At 36.0% G+C, this 15,303-nt stretch overlaps 1 long non-coding RNA gene across 1 annotated transcript in view; it reads right to left on the bottom strand.

Moving 5' to 3' along the window:
* The window catches only part of LOC111093933, a 41,857-nt gene that overhangs the window by 12,220 nt on the left and 14,334 nt on the right, over positions 1-15,303 (bottom strand). The window lies entirely within an intron of this gene.

The raw sequence follows: 15,303 nt of genomic DNA, 5'->3' as shown, positions 1-15,303 counted from the left end.
CTTGAACTGTTACTCCCCACATAGACCACTAATGATTGTTTATCATGTGGATTCTCTCTGACATTTAACTCTTTCTTTTTGAATATGATGATTGGTGGGGGCATCTGCATCTGAGTAGACAGACTGCATGAAGGTAGATGCAGAGGCAGCAGTCCACAAACGGTGTTAAGATGAAAGTCTCTGGTGAGCAGAGTCTTTCTTCTGTTGTTTGTACAATTACTGAGCAAAGAGTACCAGTATGGGCTTCATCTTTAATTGCCAGACTTCTCTGCAGTGCACACAATTCCCTTTCTGCAATCTTAGCAGTTTCTCAGCAATGCTGGTGGTCAAAAAAAGCCCTGTATCATTCAAACCCTTTGGACCACTGCGTAATTTTAAAATGCACGGGCTTTTATATTTATATCCCAAGAAATCATACTTTGAAAATGGCTAGTTCTTCTTTCCTCACAGACTTAATTTCCTATAAACTCATTGCAGCTAGGTTGGAAAGAAGCAAAAAGGCCTTGAAACTATATTCAATCAGATGCAACATAACATTTATAATTTGATAATTATGAGTTGGAAACATTATGGTCTCTTTTCATGGGAGCTCTGACTATATGACTACTTATCTTCAAGCTGAGTTTCTCAGAAACACGAATATATAAATATTTGGAAGACACACTCCAGTCCTTAAGAAGTTCAAAAGGAGACAATTTCACAAATCATGATGCCCAATTATTTTTTTAGAGTTACACTAGAAATACAAGAAATGTGTTAATGTGGTTTGCAAATGGTTGAAAGAGATCACATCTGGCTAGAAAATTTAGAAAGGATTTCCAGGAGGAGTTTTGAAAGGTAATTATGGTTTCATCATGAAAAAATAAGAACAACAAGAGCAGAGATATCCCAGGAATGTCCGAGATATTTGTGGGGAGTGCAGAATAGTCTATTGTCTTAGGCTTCTCCTGAGTAGAGGTAATCAAGCAACTAAAAATGAGAAAGGGATTGGGGACCATTTTGTTGAAAATTCAGAACATCAGAACGAACAGTGTACATCTGGTCTGATAGCCAATAAAGAAATTTGTAAGGCAAGATAACAATGTTTATTATTGTATTTTTGTTTCTTGCCATTTACTTTGCTGCCCAGGTTCAAATTCTAGAATACTTAGACATGAAATATAGCAACACTCAAAATCCAAGTATAAGACCTAGCCAATTCTTTTACTTAAAATATGAACATCTGGATTATTGCTTGAAGATTTAAGCAGCCAAGGTTTTTTGTGCCTTAAATTCTTTGGGCACAAAAGTAAATATATTCAGGCAGCCTGGGTGCATCAGTGGTTGAGCACCTGCCTTCAGCCCAGGGCATGATCCTGGGGATCCAGGATCGAGTCCCACGTTGGGCTCCCTGCATGGAGCCTGCTTCTCCCTCTCCCTGTGTCTCCGCCTCTCTTTCTGTGTCTCTCATGAATAAATAAAATATTTTTTTTTAAAGGCAAATATATGGGCAGCCCCGGTGGCTCAGTGGTTTAGCACCGCCTTCACTCCAGGGCATGATTCTGGAGACCCAGGATTGAGTCCCACATCAGGTTCCCTGAATGGAGCCTGCTTCTCCCTCTGCCTGCATCTCTGACTCTCTGTGTGTGTGTCTCTCATGAATAAGTAAATTTTAAAAAAGGTAAATATATTCATAACTGTATGTTTGCACATGTGCTTAGTTTCATTACAAGCCATGAGACGTGTCAGAATAACTCAAGTCACATTCTCCTATTTCTCCTAAACATAAAGAGAGATTCAAGGGTTTTAGTTCAATTCACTTGATAGAGAATTGGGGAATTCCAGTCCTTTTATGGAACTTCAAGATGAAAAAGAAGATTGTGTTCTGTATCATGTGTTAGAACATTCAGGGCAAATAAATACCTATTTTTTTAATCAGGAATTTAAAATTTTATGAGGGGTATCATAAATTCAGCTGCTATAGTGAATCCTTGTGGAAAAGTGGATCATTTATAAACAACTGCTTTGCAAAAACAAATACAGCATTTGCTAACCCAAATTTTCAAAGACATTGCTCAAGGTAGCAATTTTTTCTTCATTCTATCTTTTCTCCCTTTTTCCAAGCATTAAAGTAAAACAAATCTGTTTTCCTGCTTGTCTCTCTCTTCCCTTGCTAATCTCACCAATGATTAACGATTTCATTAGTTTTTTTCCAACAATCAACATTTGATTTTTTGGATCCTCTCTACAGTATAATTGTTACCTATTTCACTGAACTCTGTGTCCTCTATCTTTTGTTCTACTTTATTTGGATTTAACTTGTTATTCTTTAAGAAAAGGAACTTCTTGAGATAGATGAGCTAGGGGTCATTGATTTCCTGCTTGCTTTCTTTTCCCTTTTTTTAAGATTTTTACATTTATTTATCCACGAGAGACACCGAGAGAGAGAGAGAGAGAGGCAGAGACACAGGCAGAGGGAGAAGCAGGCTGCATGCTGGGAGCCCGACGTGGGACTTGATCCTGGGTCTCCGGGATCATGCCCTCAGCTGAAGGCGACACTAAACCACTGAGCCACACAGGCTGCCCTTCTTTCTTTTCTAATACATAAATTTAAAGATAAAAATTTCCCTCTAAGCACAGATTTCCCTGAATCATCTAGGTTTGGGATCATAGTATTTTTTTTTTTTAATCATTCAGTGAAACATATGGTGTAACTTCCGTTTTTATTTCATTGCTCTGTGAGTTAATCTGAAGCTCTTTTTTTTTTTAACAAGTTTAAAAATCAAGTTTAATTAAAACAAGTTTAATTGAGAAAAAAAATATATGGGGCACTGTTGTAACCTATAGTCACAGTGCTGTGCATTATATCTCCAGAAGTAGTTATCCTATATAACAGAAACTTTGTGCCCTTGACTCTGGTAAGTATCACTCCACTCTTTCTTCTAGAAGTTTGGCTCTTTTAGAATCCACACATAAGTGAGATCACACTGTTTGTCTTTCTGTGTCTGGCTTATTTAGCATATTGTCCTCCAGGCCTATCCAGGTTGTTGCAAATAGCAAGATTTCCTTTTTTCTTATGCTAAGCAATATTTCCTCATATGTATATACCACATTTTCTTTATTCATTCATCTGTCAATGAACGCTTGGTTTGTTTCCATATCTTGGCTATTGTGACTAGTGCTGCTACAGGAGCTCAGGTATCTCTTTAAGATCCTGATTAATTCTTTTGAATAAAAACTCAAAAGGAGAATTGCTGGATCATATGATAGGTAGTTCTATTTTTAATGTTTTGAAGTACTGTTTTCCAGAACAGCTGTACCATGAAGTTCATTGTTAAATTTTTTAAAATGTGACAATTTTTATTTAGCCAACTCTCTTTTAAATCATTAGTTTTTGTTTTAATAGCGTTTTGTCAAAGGATACACACTGCGATGTCAGTCCATTGAACTTTCTGAGATTTACTTAATGATATAGAATATAATCAATTATTATAAATGTTTTTTCGGTGATTAAAAAGAATGCACCTTTTGAAGTTTGGAGCTTAGTATTTAATGAATGTTAATTAGATCAAATTCTTATCTATATTTTTCAAATATTCATAGAGGAATTTTCAGTGTTTTGTTTAATCACTTTTATCTTATATAGTTTGAGTCTGTGTTTTTATACAGTGTGTTATTTGCATATGAACTTAAATTTATTATATCTTCTTTGTGAATTAAATCTTTAATCACTTTGAAGAGACTGTTTTTATCTCTAGAAATGTTTATTTTGCCTTAAAAGTCTACTTGTCTGATATCATAATAGCTACACTGGCTTTCTTTTGATTAATATTTGTATAATATATATTTTCCATCCTTCAACTCTCATTCTCTTATAAACAGTATAAAAGCTTTGTTATTCCAGCTTGATAGCATTATCTTTTAGTTGCAATATTTAGAATCCCATTAGATTTAATTTAAATTTAATGTCATTACTGATATATTTTATTTAAATCTTTATCTTATAATTCATCCCAATCTTTTTATTTTCTTTATCTCCCGTTCAGTTCATTTGAATTTTTTAGATTTTATTCCATTTCCCTGCTTATAGTAACAGGAAAGTTATATATTCTCTAACTCTTCTTCAAGATACTAGAATATTCTTTTAGAGATTCAAATATGATTCCTTGATTTATAAAATCTAATACCCATTTGCTTTTTAATCTTCATCTTCTACAAACACCAAAGAACTTTTTAATTCCATTTAGCCCCTTCTGACTTAGATACCATTGTTGTAATGGTATGGTAAATACAACATTTCAATCCTATCTAGAGTATAAACTCAGAAGATACTACTATTAATGGGCCAGTATTCATTTATATTGGTGGTGCCTGGGTGACTCTGTTGGTTAAGAATCCAACTCTTGGTGTTGGCTCAGGTCGTGATTTTATGGGTCTTGAGGTCAAGCTTGGCAGCTGGCTCCATGCTCAGTGAGGAGTCTGTTTGGAGATTCTCTCTCTCCCTCTCCCTTTGCCCCTCCCTCCCTCCATGTGCATGCTCACACTCTTTCTCTCTCTCTCAAATAAATAAATCTTTTTAAAAATATTCATTTATACTGACACCCATATTTTTAAAAATTTATTTGTAATTTTCTACCTATATCTATAGTCTTTGATTTGAGATGATTTTCTTTCTTTCTATTTGAAGAACATTCTTTCATATTTCCTTTACTACATGCAGATCCACTGGCTTTAAATTCTCTAATTTAATTTTGTTTTTGTTACAACGTCCTAATTTTTGTCATTATTCTTGAATGATAGGTCTAGAATTCTATATAGGTAGATATTTTCTTATACAAAATTGGATATGTTAATTTTTATTAAAAAGTCAACTGTTAATTTCTCTGGAGATTATTTTTTTAAAGATGTTATTTCTTTATTCCTGAGAGACACAGAGACAGAGAGAGGCAGAGACACAGGCAGAGGAAGAAGCAGGGAGCCTGATGTGGGACTCGATCCTGGAACCCCAGGATCAAGCCCTGGGCCGAAGGCAGGTGCCAAACTGCTGAGCTACCCAGGGATCCCTGAAGATTATCTTTTTCTGGCTTCTTCTTGATTACGTTTTCCTAAAATAACTGAATAGATTTATTTCTGTTTTCAGATTTTAAGTGGTTGAATTTTTTCTTTTTTTCTTTTTTGGTTGAATTTTTTCTAGTTAAATTTTTGAAACTAGTATTTCATGTTAGTGCATTATGAATAAACATAGCTGTTCATTTTCACTTTTGCAGTATTGTACTTTGATAGTCTTATATGTGATTAATTTTTATAAATGTTGCATGATTATTCAAAGGGAATGTATACTTTCTGAAATTACAAATATGAGTATGTATCTGTTTAACCATTTTATAATTTTGATTCTCTTTATTCTTACTTAATTTTGCTTGTATTTGTCAAAGATTATGAGTCTTTCAGTACTATCATCATTTTATGTAATTCTAATTCTTTTTCCTTATGTTCTAATGTTATTCTATTCATAAAGGTTCTATTTAGTGTGGATTAAATATTTTTCAATATTAAATGATGATTTTGATCCAGCATAGTTCTTTTTGTCTTGAATTGCCATTATTTTGATTATTATTTGCCACCTCCCTTCTTATTTATCTTTGTCTGATTTATTTATTATAATTTTCATCCTTTTATTTTTAACCTTTGTATGACATTTTGCTTTAAATTGGTCTCTTGTATAATTAGATTTTATTTTATTTTTGAGTCTTTTGTTTTTCATAAGGAATCTAACCTACTTACATTTCTTATTTGTGCAAAGGCACAATATTTCTGCATAATACTAACTCACCAATGGGCTACTGGAAAGTAAAAAGTGTTCTCAAATATCTACCTGTTCCTTTCAAAATGGGAAAGCCTAGATTACTTGATATATTAAAATAAGTGCTATCATATATTTAATAATATTTCTATATATTTGTATAGTAATTCACAATTTATAATGTATTTGTGTAAAAGTTACACTAATCATTATATAGAAAGTATCAAGCAAGATGTTTGTAACATAACTCATGTTAAAACATTCTGTATTAGCTGATCTCTTATGATATTGCTTTGAGTCATAGTGTAAGTTCTTCCCAAAATCTTATGAAGTAAGCAGGACACTTCTTATCTGATTATATAGAAGAAACTGGTCACAGAAATAGCATGATATGTACAGGAATGCACAAATTTCAATAAAGAGGACTAGGACTCAAACCCAATTCCAAAAATCTCAGGTACATTGCTTTGATCTTGAAATCTGAGTTTTAGTTCTATTTTTGTAGTTTTTATTAATGCATATTTTCTCATTTAGATGTCACTGTATAACAATATGCTGATCTAGTGTCATTGTTCAAATTTAAAAAAATGGTTATTTAAATAACACTGCCTAGCGTAAAGAGGCCTAAATAAAACTCATATTGTTTGTTCAGCTTCTATGAAGATAAATAAAATCAAGTATGTTGTTTTCTAGTTTTTAATCCCTCTCAATTGAATGATTCTACTGTACTCCAACATATATGGAAAAGTGGCAACGAGTTCACAGAAGTCAGATGTCATTAAAAAATAATAAAATAAAGGCTGAGCTGCAGCCTTAGTCAGGCTTTTTAGGAAGGTGACTGGCATTAGCCAGCCTCTTCCATGGGGTTGGACAGCAGCTGGCCTCAGCTTTCCCGAAAGGACAGTAACAAAGTGGCAAGCTTTACTAAGACATAGAAAGGATTTCCTAATTCCATTTACTATCATGTTTATGGATGAGACATGCACAGAATCATTTTCTAAAAGTGATGTAGAGAAAATTCTCAGTGCTACAGGTTTCAGCTAACTTCAGTACTACTGTACGTTGAACATATAAACAAGCAGATGTTTTGATTGGAATATTTAAATACTTAAATGCTTTGAAAGTCTCTTCCTTTTTAGTTTAGTGCTATTTTAAAAGCCTAACTTCTCTGTGACAACTGGTCAGATACATGGAGAAAGAAATCTTAGCTGTAAAAAGGATGGCAAAATTAGAAAATTTCAATGCATCATAATTGTCTCTAATGCTGAGTGCATGGTGCCTACAGTTCTGTTCTGATAGTATTTTCCCAAAAGTCCTTGAGGAAATGCTAATAGATTTTGTTTGTTTTTTGGGGTTTTTTAGATTTTATTTATCTATTCATGAGAGACATAGACAGAGAGGCAGAGACATAGGCAGAGGGAGAAGCAGGCTCCCTGCAGGGACCCTGATAAGAGACTTGATCCCAGGACCCCAGGATCATGATTTGAGCTGAAGGCAGATGCTCAACCACTGAGTCACTCAGGTGCCCCAACTAATAGATGTTCTTATAAAGCAATGGTGAGAGAAGTATTTTCCTTTTATAATTAATTTTAATACCGTATTTAAAAAGTAACAAAGATATTTTGTCTCTTTTTTTTTCTTTTTTTTAGAATGAGAAAGCAAGACAGCACAAGCAGGCAGAGAAGGACAGAGGGAGAGGGAGAAAGAGAGAATCACATGGATCCTGTCCCTGGGCTCAATCTCAGGACCCTGAGATCATGACCTGAGTGGAAATCAAGAGTCAGACATTCAACCAACTGAGACACCCAGGTGCCCCTGTATCCTTCTATTATTTGAAAATGCAATGTCTTTTATGTTTATCTTGAATACTTACAATAACAGATTCTGTGGCTAAGAGGAAAAAACTTTAAAAAAAAATCTTAAGATTCTCAAACTGTGACCGAATGGAATAAGCAAAAATCAAACTTCCCCAAATTCAAACTAAGCAACTAGACACTTTTTTTTCTTTTTAAAAAAGGATGGGGGAAAAATAAAAATAAAAATAAAAATAAAAAAGGATGGGGGGATAAAAGGTTGGTGGGGATAGTGGTGGTCTTTCCAAGATGTTAAGTATTGACAATGTTGTTTGAAAAAGCTTAATTCAAGTCTATCAGCTTATTGCTAAGTACTTCATTTTTTTCTCTTTACTATAATGGAAATGTATATAATAGGATTTTTCATATTGGGTACTCAAATAAATATAAAATATTTTGGATTCTCCATTTTCCTTTGTTATAAGGGAACACATTTGAAAATAAACTTTTATCATTTATTCCAACAATTCAGTTGTGAAATCATTTTTAGTGTCTACTGTATTGAAAATATTTATTATAGCTCAATGATTCTCTGTTGGGTTTCTGTCAATACATTATAACATTAAAAGTATTTCTATGGTCTGAAAAGTTAGGAAAATGTAACTGAGATGTTGGGAAGCATTTATATATAGGAAAGAAAGGGGGAAAAGTATATATGAGTTTATGTATATACACACACATACACATACACACACTTTGGAATCAGACAGTCCTAGACTTAAATTTTAGTTCTTCTAACTAGCTGTATGGTCTTGGACAAATATATTAACTTACCCAAAAACCTTTAGTCTTTCAAGGAACACAAAGATACTACAAGTGGGAGCATTGCCATGGACTCTCAGGATTAGAAGCAACATCAAGATAACTCTTTCAATACTTTGATGCTGGAATATTTTTTTAATGACATCTACACTTCAAGCAATATTGCTTGAAGTTCACTGATAGGTCAAGCATCTACTGATTGAAAGAGCTATGAAGAGAGTATCTATCTGTAAGACAGTTATTGAATGTATCATATCATTCACCTTTCACAAAAATGATATTATTATTATGCATTTAGGCTCTAGAAAACTAGATTACTTGATCTAAATCATAAAAGTGAGAGAGTAAATATACAAATGGACAACAGCCAGACCATATATAAAAATAGACCTCCTGATCCACAACTTGCAGCAACTTGCCCAGGAAATCAACTTCTTATCAACAATAAACAGTCCAGAAAGCCAGCCTGCTATAATGGAGACTTGTAGGAAGCCAGATTTTTATCTCTAGTAATAATCCAGGAAGCTAAACAATAACTCCTATAATAATTGACTCCAAGTGACCAAGACTCCATTATTAATTGACAGCTTCCTTAATTTTTCCCACTTCCAACTTAAAACCAACCAGAGAAAGTCAAATATGCACCCCTAACCAATCACATAGGATGCCCTGCTTTCTAGTTAGCCCATTTGTAGCATCCCTAGGTCAATAACCTACAGCCATGATACAGTTGAAGTCTTCCATTTTTTTCTGCTGTAAAGCTTTCTCACTCTGCATGTCTTTGAATCTCTATCAGAATGCAAGTGATGGGATCCCTGGGTGGCGCAGCGGTTTAGCGCCTGCCTTTGGCCCAGGGCGCGGTCCTGGAGACCCAGGATCGAATCCCACGTCAGGCTCCCTGCATGGAGCCTGCTTCTCCCTCTGCCTATGTCTCTGCCTCTCTCTCTCTATGATGACTATCATAAATAAATAAAATTAAAAAAAAAAGAATGCAAGTGATGTTGGCTGACTCCCTTGCTGTAGCAAATTATCAGTAAATAGGTTTTGCTTTTCTTATTTAGTTGGTCTTCATTTATTTGCACAAAAGTTAATAAAAAGTATGATTTAAGAAATTGTTGTATGTGTACAATAGGCTACCTGTGTGAGAACATTCATTGTGACATAGTTTATAATACACAAATATCCACTAATAAAAGACAAATTGTGTTACAGCTATATACCAGACAACTTTACAATAATGAAAAATGAACAAACTGCAACTATAGACAGCAACATGGATGACCCTTTCTTTCAGGGAAAAGATATTTGTGATTATTAGGAAGGTACAAACAGGGTGATTACAGCATGCCAGCAACTGCAATTTATTGACCCGGCTGGAGGTTTCATTAGATTTTCTTCATTCTCAATCCAGACTCCTTGGCTAGAATATATTCCATTCCTAGAATAAAATTCACAATTATTTATTGAACTTGTAGTTTGGGTGCAAAAGGTATGACATATTCCAACTCCTAGGAGATAGTTTCTTGTTTTATGCTAAGAAAAAAAAAATATTTTCTGGGACCACCACTTCCCTCTAAACTCCACTCCTAAATTCCTGTCACAAACCAGATTTATGCATTTCCCATGGCCAGAGTTTTCTGCTCCAGAGCTGCTGGGAAAGAATGACCGCTAAACAAACTTGCTCTGGGACTCATCTAGATTCCTAATGAAATATTTGTTTCATTTATTATTGAACATAGGATTCCAACATAAAGCTACATTCTAATGAGCAATTCTTGCCTTATTAGGAATTTTATCTCCATCATGAAGAAATTCTCTACTCCTCATGTATTTTTCTCATCTTCTTAGTCTACATTCTCTGAACACTCAGAAATGCAGGATCTTGCTTCCCGAAAGTTAGAATCAGCTACGTTAAGATCCATTTCCTCTCTCTTGATCTTGGCAGCATCTGGGATGTTCTCTGCCAAAATTCCAGGCAGCTGTGTAAAACATGGTGCTTGGGAATGAACAGACACGTGAATTAAGTGTGTGGGTGCTTTTTCGGTGAAAATTTATAGGTTTCCCTTTTAAGATTCAGATTTATAAGCAGCATGGATAATAATGTGCTTGGTATAAGGTTATAATTTTATTCAAAAATGCACATCTAATGCTGCAAAATATTATCAAGCTTTCACATTGTATAAATGTCTTCTATGACTTATGCAATAATTACATTTAGGAATATTCACTGATTCTGATGATTAACTTAATCATACCAGTTTATTTTTTTTAAGATTTTATTTATTCATGAGAGACACACAAAGAGAGAGAGAGAGTCAGAGACACAGGCAGAGGGAGAAGCAAGCTCAATGCAGAGAGCCCAATAGGAACTCGATCTCGGGTCTCCAGGGTCATGCCCTACCCCGAAGGCAGGCACTAAAATGCTGAGCCACCCAGGGATCCCCAATCATACCAGTTTCTTGATGTGTTGGATGGTTTGTCCCTTTCTGTTGCCTCAACACTAATACTTTACAATCTTGTGAGCTTGCACTCTATTCTGGTCACAAGGCTATATGCAAAGTTGAATAAGGTACAACACACATATGTCACTTTTCCTTTTTTCTTTAAAGATTTTATTTATCTATTCATGAGAGAGAGAGGCAGAGACACAGGCAGAGGGAGAAGCAGGCTCCATGCAGGGAGCCCGACTTGGAACTCTAGCCCACGTCTCCAGGATCACGTCCTGGGCCAAAGGCAGAGCTAAACCACTCAGCCACCCAGGCTACCCCATATGTCTCTTTTCTAAAGATACTCATTCTACATCCAACAACTTCCAACTTTAGCTCTGACAGTGTAAAGAGCTTAGAAGTTACCACTCCTGTCCTTACAACAACAACAATGACAAAAAGATAAGCAAATTGAAAATCAATTATTTTTCTTGGACCCATCAGAAAAGTGAAATAACAGGCAAAATTACCACCCTGGAAAGACAGATAACTTCAGAGAGAAACAGCTGAGCCACTTACCTGAAGTGGAAGGTACTAAGCTAATAGGAACCTCTACTTTTTTAATGAATTGCTAGAGGCTGAGTATAAATGAGCTTGAGAATGAGACAATCCTGGGAGTTGCAGCCTTGGGAGATTCCAACATTTTTGTAGGTTTTACTTCCAGGTACCCCACCAGGCTCTTAAGTTGAAGATCCAAGAAAGATGCTCTCATGTCTTTGACAGAAGGAAGGGAAGTATAATCATTGTGAAATATACAAACATTCCCCAATAACAAAGGCCTACTCTCAAGGGGAAAAGACTATTAGAACCTTATTCCATTTGAGGGAGATCATTCTTTCCACTCCAATTCCCTCTAGCCTTCCTGTATCACCTGAGTGGGGGGAACTTATATCACTGAAGAAACTCTCATGAAGGTCATGGCCCAAAACAAAGACCCATTGAAAGACTGAGATTTAATCATTGGATTCTAGAATGTTTCCCTTCCCCCACACTTTACTACCAACAAGCTCCAGCATAATAACAGTGGATTAGAACTGAAATTGCTACAAAACACAGGCTCTTTCTGAGGAAAGTACTTAGGGAAGCCCAAAGTCAAGACAGGAGACAAAACAAGCACAGGACAGAAACTGGAAGCCTCTGGAACTTACAACTGCAACAAGCATTAAAAATAGTCTAATTCCTAGGTAGGTTAACATAAATCCTTACACTAAAGTACTGCTTACCTCACTTCCTATTGTGTGATACATGATATCCAGCTTTAAACAGAAAATTATAAGATATGCCAAAAAGCATGAAAATTCAGGCTAAAGAGGCAAAACAAGTATCAGAACCAGACTCAGAGATACCCCAGATGTTGAAAGTACCAAAGAATTTAAAATAACTATGATTAATATGTAAGACTTTAATGGAAAAAGCGGACAACATGATAAAAACATATGGGTAATGTAATCAGAAATATGGAAATTCTGAAGAATCAAAAGTAAATAATATAAGTAAAAAATATTGTTACAGAAATGAAGAATGCCATTGATGGTCCTATCAGAGACTGGATATGGGTGAGGAGAGAATCAGTGAGCTTGGCAGTATATTAATAGAAAATTCCCACACTAGGGCAGCCCAGGTGGCTCAGTGGCTTAGCGCTGCCTTCAGCCCAGGGCCTGATTCTGGAGACCTGGGATCAAGTCCCATGTCGGGCTCCCTGCATGGAGCTTGCTTCTCCCTATGGCGCTCGCTCTCTCTTTCTCTCTCTCTCTCTCTCTTCCCCCCTCATTAATAAATAAATAGAATCTTAAAAAAAAAAAGAAAGAAAATTCCTACAGTAAAAAGCAAAGAGAGAGAGAAAGCAAAAAGAATTACACAATCACCCCAAAACATTCAAGACGCCAAACAATTTCAAATAGTGTAAAATGTGTGTGATTGTAATACCCCAAGGAGAAGTAAGCAAGATGGTAAATTGTTCATGTATGAGGAAAGATGTCAAGGTCCACTCTGATGGCACAGAGGAAGCCATAGAGCCTTCCTTAATGAAACAGAAACAATGGGATCCCTGGGTGGCTCAGCAGTTTGGTGCCTGCCTTTGGCCCAGGGCATGATCCTGGAGACCCGGGATCGAATCCCATGTCAGGCTCCTGGTGCATGGAGCCTGCTTCTCCCTCTGCCTGTGTCTCTGCCTCTCTCTCTCTCTGTGTGTGACTATCATAAATTAAAAAAAAAAAAAGAAACAAAATACAACAGATCAAAAATGGGATAAGGAGATGTGACAAGATTTCTTTATTTTTCAACACATTTCACAATCTTTTTTTTTTTTAAATTTGCAAGTGAATGGCTATAGGGGCCTGCTAGAGTAAGAGTCAGAGGCTTTCCTCATGATATCTAAGGTTCAGCCCACACAGGTTGGGCCAAAGTTTTATAGCTTTGTTTGTGCAAACACCTGCCATCTATAACATTCTTCTCTGTTCCCTCTTGCTTTTCCCTATCAAACCAACCTTCTCCAGAGACAGAATAATAGCTAGGATGAGGAATAAAGGAAGCTACAAAAACAAATACCTTGCCTGGGCCTTTCTTAAGCACCTTTGTTATCCTTTGAATATACAACACAATCCTTAGCCATACAGTTGAGAAGAGAGTATGAGTTTTTCCAATATTATTATATCCTATATAAAGAATTTCCTTATCCAGATCCCTGGCCTGAGTTTCAGGGCCTGCTAGACTACATTATTATTGAGCATAAAGTAAAGGCTTTTTAGCAGCCTTGTTGAGAGTGGCTTTTGGGGAGTTAAGACAGGCAGTGGTGCAAGCAGGAAATATAGAAGTTCATATGAAGATGAGGAGGGTCTGAGCTAAGACAGTGGTGATGTTGAGGACAAGTAGACTGAGGAGGGAGAGAGGCCATGGGGCCAGAATGAATGCTGGGCTGAGATAGAAAAATAAGGTTATATTTGAGGGCTTTGTAAATGAAATATATTTCCTAGCAAAGGCACATTAGTATTATTGTTTATAGGAAATGAGACTTACAAACACGAATGGAACAATGATGAAGTAAGCCTAGCGAGATCTGAGTGTATATTTTAAAGAGTCAGAGAAAAGTTTGCCAAAGGTAAGGGCAACGGGTTATGAAAAGCCACACAGGTTTGACGTATTTGATTGAACCTGATGCCACAGACAGAAAGGAGCCAATGGAGATGCTTGAATGACATCAGGCAGCAATTTGAAGGATGAGTAGGAGGAGGGGAAGTTGGAAATAGAGATTAAAAAAGCCTTTGCAAGATCTCAGGCTTGTAGGGATCAGCATTAAAACCAGGTAGAGGAAAAAAATCAAATAAATAAATAAATAAATAAATAAATAAATAAATAAATAAATAAATAAATAAAACCAGGTAGAGGAAACAAAGACATTGAAGAAGACTCTAAGATGATCAAAAGCACACAACATATACCTCTATACCTCGGTTTCTCACCTCTGAAGGAAGAGTGGTAAGCCTATTGTCACATCGTTACTATAAAGCCCAGAGCAGCAGTGCAGCAGAAAGCATATGAGTACACAATAGAAACCAGACTTGATGAGTTAAAATCCCAACTCTGCTACCTACTAGCTGAATATCCTTGGGCAAGTTGCTGACCCTCATGTGCCTCCATTTCCTCATTTGTAGACTGTAACTTCAAACAATACCTACTCCATAGGCTTGCGTGAAGGTTTATGGAATGTGTATATACAAAGAACTCCATTCAGTGCATAGTAAAGGCTATGTAAGTGTTGGCTATAATGATATATAGAGAGAAAGTACCTTGCTCAGCACCCATGCCCAATAATTGATATAGCTTATATTTTTGAAATGTAATAGTTAGGAAAAAGTATAACAGGTAAGGACTTAAAGCCCACTAGTTTAATTCCACCTGAGCCTGTGCCTCTAGGACTCCCATTACAGCATCCTTGTCTCACACTTGTCTAGCTTCTCCTTGAACAATTCCAATAGCAAGGAACTCAGGAATGTGCCCAAACTCCAGGGGAAGGCTCTCTGCCTTAACCTCTCTCTGGCTTCTGGCTAATAACCCTGAGTCATTGCCCAGTTACCCTCATTAGAGATCATAAAACCAAAGCAGACCACAAAAGGACCCTGCCCTTCCAACAATGGTTGCAGCCCTATTTTCTGTAGCCTGTGAGTCTCCTAGAGGCTGAAAGGATCTGCCTCTTTCATTTTCCCTGTGCAGGTCTGTTGGACATTGAGTTTGATCCTCTGTTTTCTATCACAACTCTATGAAAAGTATAGACTTCCATATCCTTATCTAATTAAGCAACTTTCTGCTATACTAAGCGAAGATGATTTATGTAAAAAGTCTAGAACTTGGTAATTGAAATAATTCAATAAATACTTTCTGAGCATACACCAAATATTAGGCACTGAGTTAGAAGATGAGACTA

Source organism: Canis lupus, chromosome 34 (genome assembly GCF_011100685.1).
Source record: "Canis lupus familiaris isolate Mischka breed German Shepherd chromosome 34, alternate assembly UU_Cfam_GSD_1.0, whole genome shotgun sequence".
Lineage (NCBI taxonomy): Eukaryota > Metazoa > Chordata > Mammalia > Carnivora > Canidae > Canis > Canis lupus.
Note: the sequence above shows the minus strand (reverse complement) of the source record. Positions and strands in the feature narration are given on the sequence as shown.